The sequence below is a fragment of the Myotis brandtii genome, unplaced genomic scaffold (genome assembly GCF_000412655.1).
Source record: "Myotis brandtii unplaced genomic scaffold, ASM41265v1 scaffold324, whole genome shotgun sequence".
Lineage (NCBI taxonomy): Eukaryota > Metazoa > Chordata > Mammalia > Chiroptera > Vespertilionidae > Myotis > Myotis brandtii.
The window spans coordinates 3298334-3309812 of record NW_005362439.1 but is presented as its reverse complement, the minus strand read 5'-3'; the positions used below and the strand labels follow the sequence as shown (position 1 = coordinate 3309812).

General features: G+C 37.6%; 1 protein-coding gene across 4 annotated transcripts in view; it reads right to left on the bottom strand.

Moving 5' to 3' along the window:
• LOC102254414 (chromosome unknown open reading frame, human C11orf49) overlaps positions 1–11479 on the bottom strand; it is a 146227-nt gene that overhangs the window by 116930 nt on the left and 17818 nt on the right. Inside the window, exon 1 of one of the 4 annotated variants that reach the window (XM_005870804.2) lies at positions 5066–5086. The exons of the other annotated variants lie outside the window; for them this stretch is intronic. The gene's annotated coding sequence lies outside the window, so the exon portion shown is untranslated. Of the gene's footprint in view, positions 1–5065; positions 5087–11479 lie in introns of those variants that run through there. 4 annotated transcript variants of the gene reach the window in all.

Here is an 11479-nt window from a genome sequence, read left to right as displayed (position 1 = left end):
AACCAAGGTACATGCCCTTGACCAGAATCGAACCTGGGACCCTTGAGTCCGCAGGCCGATGCTCTATCCACTGAGCCAAACCAGTTAGGGCAATTAATTCCCTTTTAATGTGCACGAATTTCATGCACCCGGCTACTAGTAGGATTATAAGAATTAAATAAGGTAATGCATGTAAAACACCAGAGTCCTTGGCTTGCTTGATAATGTATTTTCTTAAAAGCCCATCTCAAAGGGCTACTGAGGGTCTACTTTAGTAAACAACAAAGGCCAGAGCTTCAGATATAGCCGGTGCTCAACAAATGACTATTCCTCCTCCTGAATTGTATCTTTAGAGGTATGAGAATGGTATCGAGGCACACTTCACATAAAAGCTTCCAACTCAGTGTTTTCCACTTACCATCCCAAAACATTTTTTTTAATCACAACTTTCTTTTGGAGTAGTGAGAATAAAAAACCCCAAAGTGATGAATATCCTGACAAAACACAATTCCACAAAGTTGCTGCCATGATGGACATCTGCCTCTTTCATAGTTTTATCCTTCAAGAAAATATGGATAAGTTACCTAAAATTAATAAAAATGAGTATTTCACAAAACTATCCGTAAAATCCTGGTGGTCCAGTAACACTTATGAAGCAAACAAGTTTATCTACCCAAGCTCTATTCTGGGAGTTTTCATTTAACAACGGTGACCTAGGCTCCACCACATATGCACCAGCCTAAAGTCCACATGAACGACATGTTTACATTCTGTTACTTATTCTGTTCATTTAAGTGCTCCCCAAAACTAACAACCATCAATCATTGCAAAGGTTCTCCAGCCCCCACCCCCAAAAGATGTGAAGACAAAACCAGTGCTTTATCAACAGTTTCCAAGTGGAAAACGACTTCTCTGAGAAATGGGAAAACTGAATGAAGCTGTGAGATAATACATGCCAATTCTGGTATTAATTGTTTTATAATTAAGTATATATTAAATTGAGAGAAGAAACAGCCAAGCTAACATTAAAATCAGCTATATTTTCACTTCTGTGTTCTCCTTCCCTTCTCCCACCCACTTATCCTGACCCTACAAAAATATTTCTTCCTTAGTCTATTTGGGCTTCTATGACTTGGATCTACCTACCTAAGGCTAGTACAGGATTTTTTTAAATGGTAGAAATGAAAGCGCTCTGCCATACTTAGAAGCAAATCATGCTACTTCTCCCTAGCTCCTAGGGCACAAGTAAGTGTGAAAGCCCTTTAAGGGGGGAATGTTTGAATCAAAGTACTTTTATTCTCCTAGAAAGACAGAAGGAATTTTCTGGAAAACAAACTATTTTTTAAAAAAAGAGAGGGGAAGAGAAAGAAAGAAAAATAAAGGACTATACCTGCTTAATCTACAAATCAGATGGTTAGAGTTTAATATAATAATGATAATAATAACAGCTACCAATTTTGAGCACCCGTGAAACGTATTGAACAACAATGTGCCAGATACTGGGCTAATTATTTTACATGCATTATTTTATTTAGTCTTCTCAACAATCCTATGATAGGTGTTTTGATTATTTCCATTTTACAAATGGAAGAACTGAGATTTATAAAATTAAAGTAACATGCTCAAGATCATGCAGCTAGTAAAAGAGAGGCCAAGATTCAAACCAAAGTTTGCATCTTACCAAGAACCCATGCTCTTAACTCTACACCAGGGGTGGGCAAACTTTTTGACTCGAGGGCCACAATGGGTTCTTAAACTGGACCGGAGGGCCGGAACAAAAGCATGGATGGAGTGTTTGTGTGAACTAATATAAATTCAAAGTAAACATCATTACATAAAAGGGTATGGTCTTTTTTTTTTTTAGTTTTATTCATTTCAAACGGGCCGGATCCGGCCCGCGGGCCGTAGTTTGCCCACGGCTGCTCTACACCATACTAACTCACCATTGACATTTTATAAATAGTTTTGGAAGTAAATATGATTTTTACACATAGAACAAAAGCAGGGGTGTATGTTGATAATAAAATCACCTGAGAGATGTCCATTTGTGTCTATATGAACTCATATGTGCGTGGGGGGGAGGGGGCAATCAACATTTGTATCAAGTTAGAACTTAAGAACCATCCCACCACAAAGTATTCACCCTACCCACCCCTAGTTCCCAAAGTGGAAACAGAACGCCCTGGTGGGAGAAGAGAAGCAGCTAAGAAGAGGCAGGAAAAGGTTCCTCCCTTCTGAGAATTTCACACAAGCCAGTGTGAAGAACTCTCTCTAATTGCTGCTCTCTGGCGGTTTCCCTCACCTGCAGTTCTTATCAGTCCAATGTTCCCTTTGTGGTTACTAGATAAGTGCACCACCCAATCCTGGAAAACCCTTGCAGTTTATCAAACTTCAATGAAACTGGAGTTCAAAGCTCTTGCCTGGCAATAAAACATGAAGAATGTCATTTTATATTATTTTTTAAATGCAAAGGAATATGCTTTAATTTGTGTGAATGATTAAACTGCACACCTGCATCCCCGGAGGGCAAAAATATATGGGCACCTTAGCTGCCCTTTTGGGAAAGGAAAATCATTTCAGATTGGCATTTTCTCTTCTGCTTTGCTGGGACTTCCACAAGACCAGAATTAAGTATGTTTTCTAACATGTACCAATAAGGCTCTATTGTTTTGAAATCCACACTGAGGCCCAAGCAGCCATGTCTTGCTCAGATAGGATCTCTGTCTGAGATAAACACTTATAACTGGAACATGCTGCCCTGAAAAATCCAAGTGAAATACAAGTAAACACTGTATGATCTTCACATGAACCTCTCAAGTGAAGGCCATTGTGGATCAGAAATTTCTTGGTTCTGTTGAATCACCTCCTGCTGATCAATTAATCTCTGTACCAGAGACCCTCCTGCTATGAAAGCTTTCTGCAGTCAGGCTCACCTCAATTTGATTACTAGCTCTGGCAATTATTAACTATGTGACTTTAAACAAGTTATCTAGTCTCTCTGCCTGTCCTTTTCTATAAAATTAGAGAATAGTAGCTACCATCTAAGGTTGTAGAGAGGAGTAAAGAGAATAATGTATGTAATAATCTTAGCATATTGCTTGACGCATACTATAAGTGTGCTATAAATATAAGCTATTTTTATTACTGTTATTAGTTGTTACTATGTACCCCTCCACAACATTGCAAAACTCACAAGACAATAGGGTTTCAATGCTAATAAACACCAAGAGACCAACCTTCTATAGCCCTCTACTCATTTATAGTTCTGTTCGTCCAACCAAATATATTTATAGATTATCTTCAAAAATTCCTGGGCTACATAAAACCCTACACACACAGGGCGGACAAAAGTAGGTTTACAGTTGTTCGTATGGAAAAAGACATGTAGGTTATGATGATTACAATAGCTTTATTAACTCAAAAGAATGTCACAGTGCAACTGTAAACCTACTTTGCCCACCCCTGTATAATAATACACATAATCATATACCCATTTCAGTTCTAGCCTTTAAACATGTGGGAAGCATTCATTTATTAACTGCTACTCAGAAGACTCTAATTTATATGGGGAAAGTCCAAAACTATTTCTTTTTACTCCTTTCCAAGGCCTAAATACCATCAAAGTATTAGCTGTTTGTTTTGCAATTAAATGATAAGGGGTCCCATTTGGAAAATTTTGCTTGAGGGGCCTAGAATTTCCACCTACAACATTAGTTAGACCACTCTTACTATTTAATACAGAGCTCCTATACTAGAATAAACAAGTCTCACTGGAAAAATACTCACATGAATTATTATATGTAATATTAATAAATATACACAACAGCAATAGCAGTGTAAGAGAAAAGCAGAATATATATATTCAATTTAAATATGACTTTTTCCTCCCTTGCCAGAGTGCTTTTGAGAAACATTTTGGTTTTTGAAGCCTCTGAGCTTCAGATGCTGGTTGGCACAAATAAATGTAGAATTAAATTAAGGCAGTCCTCTGACATTAAAAAAAATTATTGCTGTTAACCAACAACCTGTCATGTAAACTTAAAAAATTCAAGTTCAATATCATTTATAAATCACTAATATGATACCGTACTGATCTTGTTAAATACAAAGACTTAGCTTAATGGTTTAAAAATTAATAGACCTTTAAAATTAATTACTTACATCCTCTGTCTTTACTGGTATGTCCTGATCTAGGGATATAGAATGTTCTAGGGAAATATTTTATCACTCATACATGACCATCTTTGATCTTAGACCACCCTCAACCAATTTCCTTTAACCAAAGGAGATGGGGAAAGGAGGAAAACTAGCACATGCAAACCTTATACAACCCAATGAGGTAGGTGGTAAACTGTTTTTGAAGCTCAGAAAGGTTAAGTAACCTGCTCAAAGTCTTAATAAATGGCTGAGCTAGGATTCAAATTTAGATAAAACCCTACACACACAGGGTGGACAAAAGTAGGTTTACAGTTGTTTGTATGGAAAAAGACATGTAGGTTATGATGATTACAACAGCTTTATTAACTCAAAAGAATGTCACAGTGCAACTGTAAACCTCCTTTGCCCACCCCTGTATAATAATACACATAATCATATACCCATTTCAGTTCTAGCCTTTAAACAGAATGAGAGAGAGAGAAACATCAATAAGAGAGAATCATCAATTGGCTGCCTCCTTCACACTCCCTACTGGAGATCGAGCCCGCAACCCTTGACCAGAATCGAACCTGGGACCCCTCAGTCTGCAGACCGACGCTCTATCCACTGAGCCAAACCAGCCAGAGCTATTGCAGCTTTTAAAGAGTTATGCAGCATGACTTATATCAAATGGACTTTTCTAAGAACAAATTTAAAAATGAAGGAAAGACCTTTTACATTATTAGTTAATTATAAAACAGACAAAACTAATACATCACTTTTGGGAATTCAAACCACTGTGGTACAGCTAGTCAACCTCATACTAAAAGACAAGCCAGGGACAAGCAAAGCATTACACATGTGTTAACATCACCTGTGACAACCAGAAACTAGAGGTGACTAAAGATCTTTATGTAAAGTAGGGGGTGGAAAGCTAAAGTTTACTTACCTCAACCAATAGACAAGTTAACAGCTGTGCAAAGCTGAGTGCTTTGACATTCAAACAGTCCCTAGTCAACCATTAATCCTTCCCTCCTCCCTCCTCCTTCCTAACACTGGTAATTGTTAATATTTTGGGAACGTCAATTAAGGCTAAGTGCTTAAATCATATTGCTTCCATATTTCCAGACTAAATCTCATAATGCAGAATTAGTAAGTTGGAGTTTTGCATTTTTTAAGGAGGCTTTTGCAGAGGTCCAAACTTAAAGCATTTAGCTAGCTCTCCATAACAAAATGTACTGCCTGAATGTCAGAGAAATTTAAAGTGGCACTTCTATGGGACACATGAAGAACCCAAGTAAAATTGTCATCACAATAGCTTTGCAAAATAGTTACTCAAAGAGTAGTATAGTTACCAAATCAACTCCATAAACATTCACAAAACGATTTTCCAGAACCAGGTTTTAAAAAACAACACTACCACCTATACATTGACAAACATGGAGTAAATCATGTACCACTTATGTCATGTCAGGCCAAAAAATATTAAAGTTACAGGGTGAAAATTAATTGTGCTATATAGTCATGGTTAGCCTTTGAGGCAAACCATGCGTTTATAGATTATTAGTGATTAAATTGGGTAATATGAAATTTAACTATGACTTTATGGATTAGTGATATTACTGCACCTACATTAGGTACTATTGCAATAACATCATTACTTGGCATTTTGCATTCAAACTTTTCCATAAAAATTAGTTGGCACTCACAATTCACAAAACAGCAACAGGATCTCATTTTATCTAGTGGCAGAAAGATACAGAAGAGTTCTAACTTAAGGCTGCTGAAAATTCATGGGCTTAGAATTCCTCTCTCTTCTGGTTGATACTGCCTCTGTATGAAGGTGGGGATTCTTTTTCAAATGACAGTCTCATACGTTAGTCCCCACTCAGAACTGCGTCTACACTCTACTTATGAAATGTGGCTCATAATAATGATCAATAATCCCTTTGAGTTTCTATATTTGTTACGAAAGTAAAGTATTTCTAGAGTAGACATTTATAGATGCCCCAGAAGCCTAGGCCAAAGTGCAGAGACGTCATATAGGGTGAAGAGCACAGGCTAGACCAGGGGTCCTCAAACTTTTTAAACAGGGGGCCAGTTCACTGTCCCTCAGACCGTTGGAGGGCCGGACTATAGTTTAAAAAAAAACTATGAACAAATTCCTATGCACACTGCACATATCTTATTTTGAAGTAAAAAAACAAAACGGGAACAAATACAATATTTGTATTTGCATGTGGCCCGCGGGCCATAGTTTGAGGACCCCTGGGCTAGACAGAGAGTCCCTAGTTTAGTTTACATAGAAAACGCATACCAACATATTAATTTAGCTGAACATATCTAAATTAATGGTGAAAAACATCTAAGTATCCTATAAAAATGTACTTTGGACTTTAGTTTTACAGGCTGACATAATTTTTGATTCATCATTCTTAGGAATGGTGCACTGTCCAAGCCTACCTTTCCTGCCAGGCTCAATTGGAATGCCACCTTCTTCATGAAGCGTTCCCTGATTCTCTCCCAGCCAGAAGCAATCTTCCTTTTCCTGAACTCCCTAAACGCCTATTTTAATTTTTCCAATATCATCCTACTCCTTAAATACAGATAGGAACCATGACTCATTTATCTTTTATACCCTTTAACACTCAGGACGACTCAGTGTCTTCCACATTGCAGTCATTCAAATACTTACTAAATGAATACATAAACTGTATCCCTATTTATACACTCTGATACTATTCTTTATTCAACTCAACCATTTTAGCACTGTGCCTCCCAGGTGGGAAACACTAAGTACCAAAACACATTCTGTTACAATATTAGGGTTCTTACAGGAAGCCACTTTTGTCCTGTTCTCAACTCCTCTTTCTGTTGCCTTTTTACTGTTCCTTCTCTCTATTCCAATGAGAAAGCACTTGTTCCTTCCATTGTTACTAAGAGCCTCATTATCTTCAAGGTAAAGTGAAAAAATGCATTCGATGCAATTACCAGTTCCTCACAAATTTGGGGGCTTTTTGTCATTTCAACATCCAGGACTTAAATAAAAGAAAGTCCAAATCCTTTTCACTCCTAAGAACTATTTTCTTTTTTCCTTTTGAGACAAAATGGAAGGACACAGCACAGGAAGCAGTCCTCAGTAAGCCACCGTTCATAAACAGCTTTGCTCTAAGCGTAACAAAGGTTCTGTTGTGCTCTTGCATGGCAGGGCCAGTAAGCAGCAGGAGCAGATGAACTCTTTAAGAAACAAAGGTTCTGTCTTCATGCAAATGTTTGCATTAATAAAAAATGAAGAGAAAGATATAGAAAATGCAGGCTAGCTGGACATAATAGGCTCTAAACGGGAGGTTTTTCACATTTTTCAGGCGGAGTCAGCAGGTCTTTTAAAAACTTTGTCATTCTGAACATTTCACAGACATCACAAGAAAGACATGCAAATAATAGAAGCAAATCAAAGGACATCCCGCTGCTCTGCTGGCGCCTCCCTCATCCACGCCTGGTTTGTCATTTTCTGTTAACCCTAGTGCTGGCTGCTGTTTTGTTGAGGAATGGAGTCCCTGGCCCATGTGGCAGTACATGTCCAGCCAGCTGGCCCTTCCACTGACGGCATTACAATGCAAGCCATGTACTACCACTCAGGGACACGTGCTGCCAGGCAACAAGTCCCCTGTGTGATTATTACACACCAGCTTACAAATCTGTATAGGAAAGAACCTCTAAACTAACCGCTTAATAAGATATATCACCTTGAGTGTGAGCATCACTGAATAATTCTCTGAAGATGGACTGACTGAGGACCAGTCTTTCAAAGTGAAATATACAAAAAAGGCCTTAAAATATAGAAAATTTAAAAGTTTGTGAGGGGAGAGATTTACCTAACACTTACTATGTGCCAAGCACTGTACTAAGTGCTCAACCTGCATTATCTCACTTAATCTTCACAACCACCATTAAGGTAGATACTTATTATTCCCATTTCACAGCTGACTAAATTGAGGCCTAGTGAGCTTATTAACTTGCCAAGGTCACACAGCTAATAATGGCAAGCCAAGACTCAAAACTATCTGGTGGCAAATTCCTCTCCATTCTATACATTTTTCTCACTCCTTATTTCTGTGTCATTTGTGATTGAAACCTAGCTTACTCTGAAAATATCACAATGACCATATTCACCAACTGAAGGACTCTTTCTTCATTTTAATAATTTGGAGTCTTTATCATTCTTTGTAGTTGTTGTTAATCCTCAGTCACCTGAGAATATCTTTTCTATTGCTTTTTCAAAGAGAGTGCAAAGGAGGCACAGAGGGGTGGAGAGAGAGAGAGAAACATCGATGTGAGAGAGAAACATCGACTGGTTGTCTCCCAAATGTGCCCCCACCTGGGGCAAGGAGGAACCCCGCAACCCAGGTACATGCCCTTTACTAGGAATCGAACCCTCAAACCTTTGGTGCACAGGGCAATGCCCTAACCACTGAGCAACATCGGCCAGGGCATCATTCATTTTTGAGTGGTTTTTTGTTAGATCATGAAACAGAAAAACAGATATAACTGAATAGGTTGTGTATAATTTTAGAGCATTCAGGAACCTCCTAAGTTTATCTATAATTTCCCTGAGAGTTTCTGGCCTACATGTTTTTTAAAAAGCCCCAAACCCAGAACTCACATCTTTCTTCCTAGGAGCAACTGATCAGTGTCCTTTTACAATAATGACCCATCAAATCCCTGATCTGAAAATTCCTTGTCCTTCTCAATTTCCACTGAACACACTATTCCTCTTCACCAGGACTTGAAATCACTGTTTCCTACAGACTGTCCCATTGGCCTTTCTTGGTTGTACTTAACTTGAAACCAGTAAGCCAGTCACTTCATTACTATTCTTACCTCTGCTCCTGAATTACAAAAGCTTAAGGAGTAGGACTTTAAGATCATATCATTCAACTCTCATCATTTTACAGATTAAGAAACTGAAGACGTTCCTCATCAGTTTCCCTCTTGATCCAGTGAGGGGAAATCCTTGAGCTTGCTCAAATGGAGCCCTAAAATTCTCCACATTTCTCTCTATAACCATATTGCCAAACTTCTTCTTTAAACAGCCTGGCCAGTGTGGTTCAGAGGCTGAGCGTCGACCAAGAGGTCACAGTTCAATTCCTAGTCAGAGCACATGCCTGAGTTATGGGATCCCCAGTAGGCAGCGTGCAGGAAGCAGCCAATCCATGATCTTTTGTTGATGTTGCTATCTCTTTATCCCTCTCCCTTTTTCTCTCTCTCTGTAAAATCAATACAAACATATTAAAAATATAAATAAATAAACAAAGCAAGCAAAATAAACCACGGCAACAACTGAATTATTTTCAAATATTTTTTCATACTCCCTGAATGCACATAACTTTTAAAATGAAATAGTCAAATAATATTATCCAGGCTTCCTTTATCCTACTGAGAGTCCATTCAGGTCTCTAGTGCCAATCAAAATCCAGGAACAATTATAAATAATTTTTGTCCTAGGTTAAAAGTGATACGTGATATGACATGATAAGTAATAATAATAAGTGAGATAATAAGTGAAAATAACTGTGATAGTTAATTTTCTTTAATATAATGGTTGGTTGGAAGATAATCTAAGTACTGATAATCAGATTACTGAATTATACTGAGCCCTTAATTTGGAGACAACCAGAGAAGCAAATTATTACATGACTTTATGACAAAAGGCAGAAAAAGAGAGTATTCTAGAAAAAGTAAAGAATGAGGTTATTTCAGGGGGGGAAATGGCAAAGCTCAACAGTATTGGAAATTTGGATAATCAAAACATAATTCTATCATAAGGATTTCACAGAGCTGGTTGAATAAAATATAAGCAAATAGAGCATAGGAGAGGGGTGAATTGAGACAGGGTGGGAACAATTCCTCTTGATGTATGTCTTATATATTTTTGAACCTGTGAATGTGCTATCTAGTCAAAGCATGTGTGTGTGCATGTGTGTGAGCATGCACATGTATTAGGAAGGGCAGGAGAGAGAAGTTTATAACAACATTCATATTTATATAATGCTGTGGCAAAGACCACTAGTTGCCAGCTCCAGCAGCCTCTTCCTCCTTAGAAACATACTTCAGTTTTTCCTAGATTCATGGCTATTGGCATAAAGACCATATTACTCAGCTTCTCTTGCAGCTAAGTATTAGTCATGTGATTAAGCTATAAAATCTAAGCACGATATTGTGTGGTCTTGTAGTAAGTATTTAAATGGAACTGATTCTACTGAAAGCTGTGTTTTACTTACCCCAGAGGATATCGGAGAACTCCTTCAGTCCTCACGGATCATGAGGAAAAAGAAAGAAACTTGAGTCCCTGATTACACCTTGGAAAATACCGTACTAACCATGGACTGACTATCTTCAGGCTTCTTTTCCACAAAAGTGAAATAATCTTCTAACTTTTAAAAATCAAGTTATTTTAGGTTTTTCTGTTATATGCAGACAAACCTAACGTTAACATAAAACATCTATATATTTTCCCAATATTAGAAATGAAGAAGTCAAACTAATGTACCAATCAGAATGCTCATGGGCCTATTCATGGATCTGCGTAGGATCCTAGAGTAGGATAGAGTGTTTCCAGACATTATCCAAGCATCTAAAGAGATGTACTACTATCTTCAATGCTTACCATTGTTGTAAACAGGGTTAAGGTCTTAATGACTTTCATAACTTGAACAATAGCTTACTACATACTTTCACATACACTATCTCATTGAACCTTGCAATCAACCTAGGAGTCAGATAAAGTTGAGATTAATATCTCCATTTTACAAATGAGGAAACTGCTCAAGGTCATACAGCTTGTAAGTGGTAGGGCAAAAACTTGAACTTTAATTTCATGAGTATAAATATTTTCCACTGAATCATAGAATTAGGGAAATTCTTAGAGACATTTCAAAAGTTTAAAATGACCATTATTAATATAAAAAATTGCAAACTAGACCACAAAATCAATGTCTTCATATTTCACAGGACTTACATAAAAATGTTTGAAAATTAATTTTTCCATTTATTAACTGAGGCAACATTCTGATTAATTTTAGCACTGATGACAGCACCATTTCCTTCTCAGATCCTAGGTTGCACTAGACAGGAAAATGAACAAGTCAGGGGCAGCACATAAAGAGGTACCAACTCTCTAATAGCCACTTCTCTTTGGACAATCTCAATCAGATTCTACCCACTGCCTATTGGTGGTACAAGACACTTCTACAATTGATTCTAGAAATCTTTCTTCAAAAAACTTACACAGCACAAATAATCCGACTCATCAAGGAAAGGTGAAGTGACCTCCAGTCCAGATCTTAAACAGTGAATTGATCCC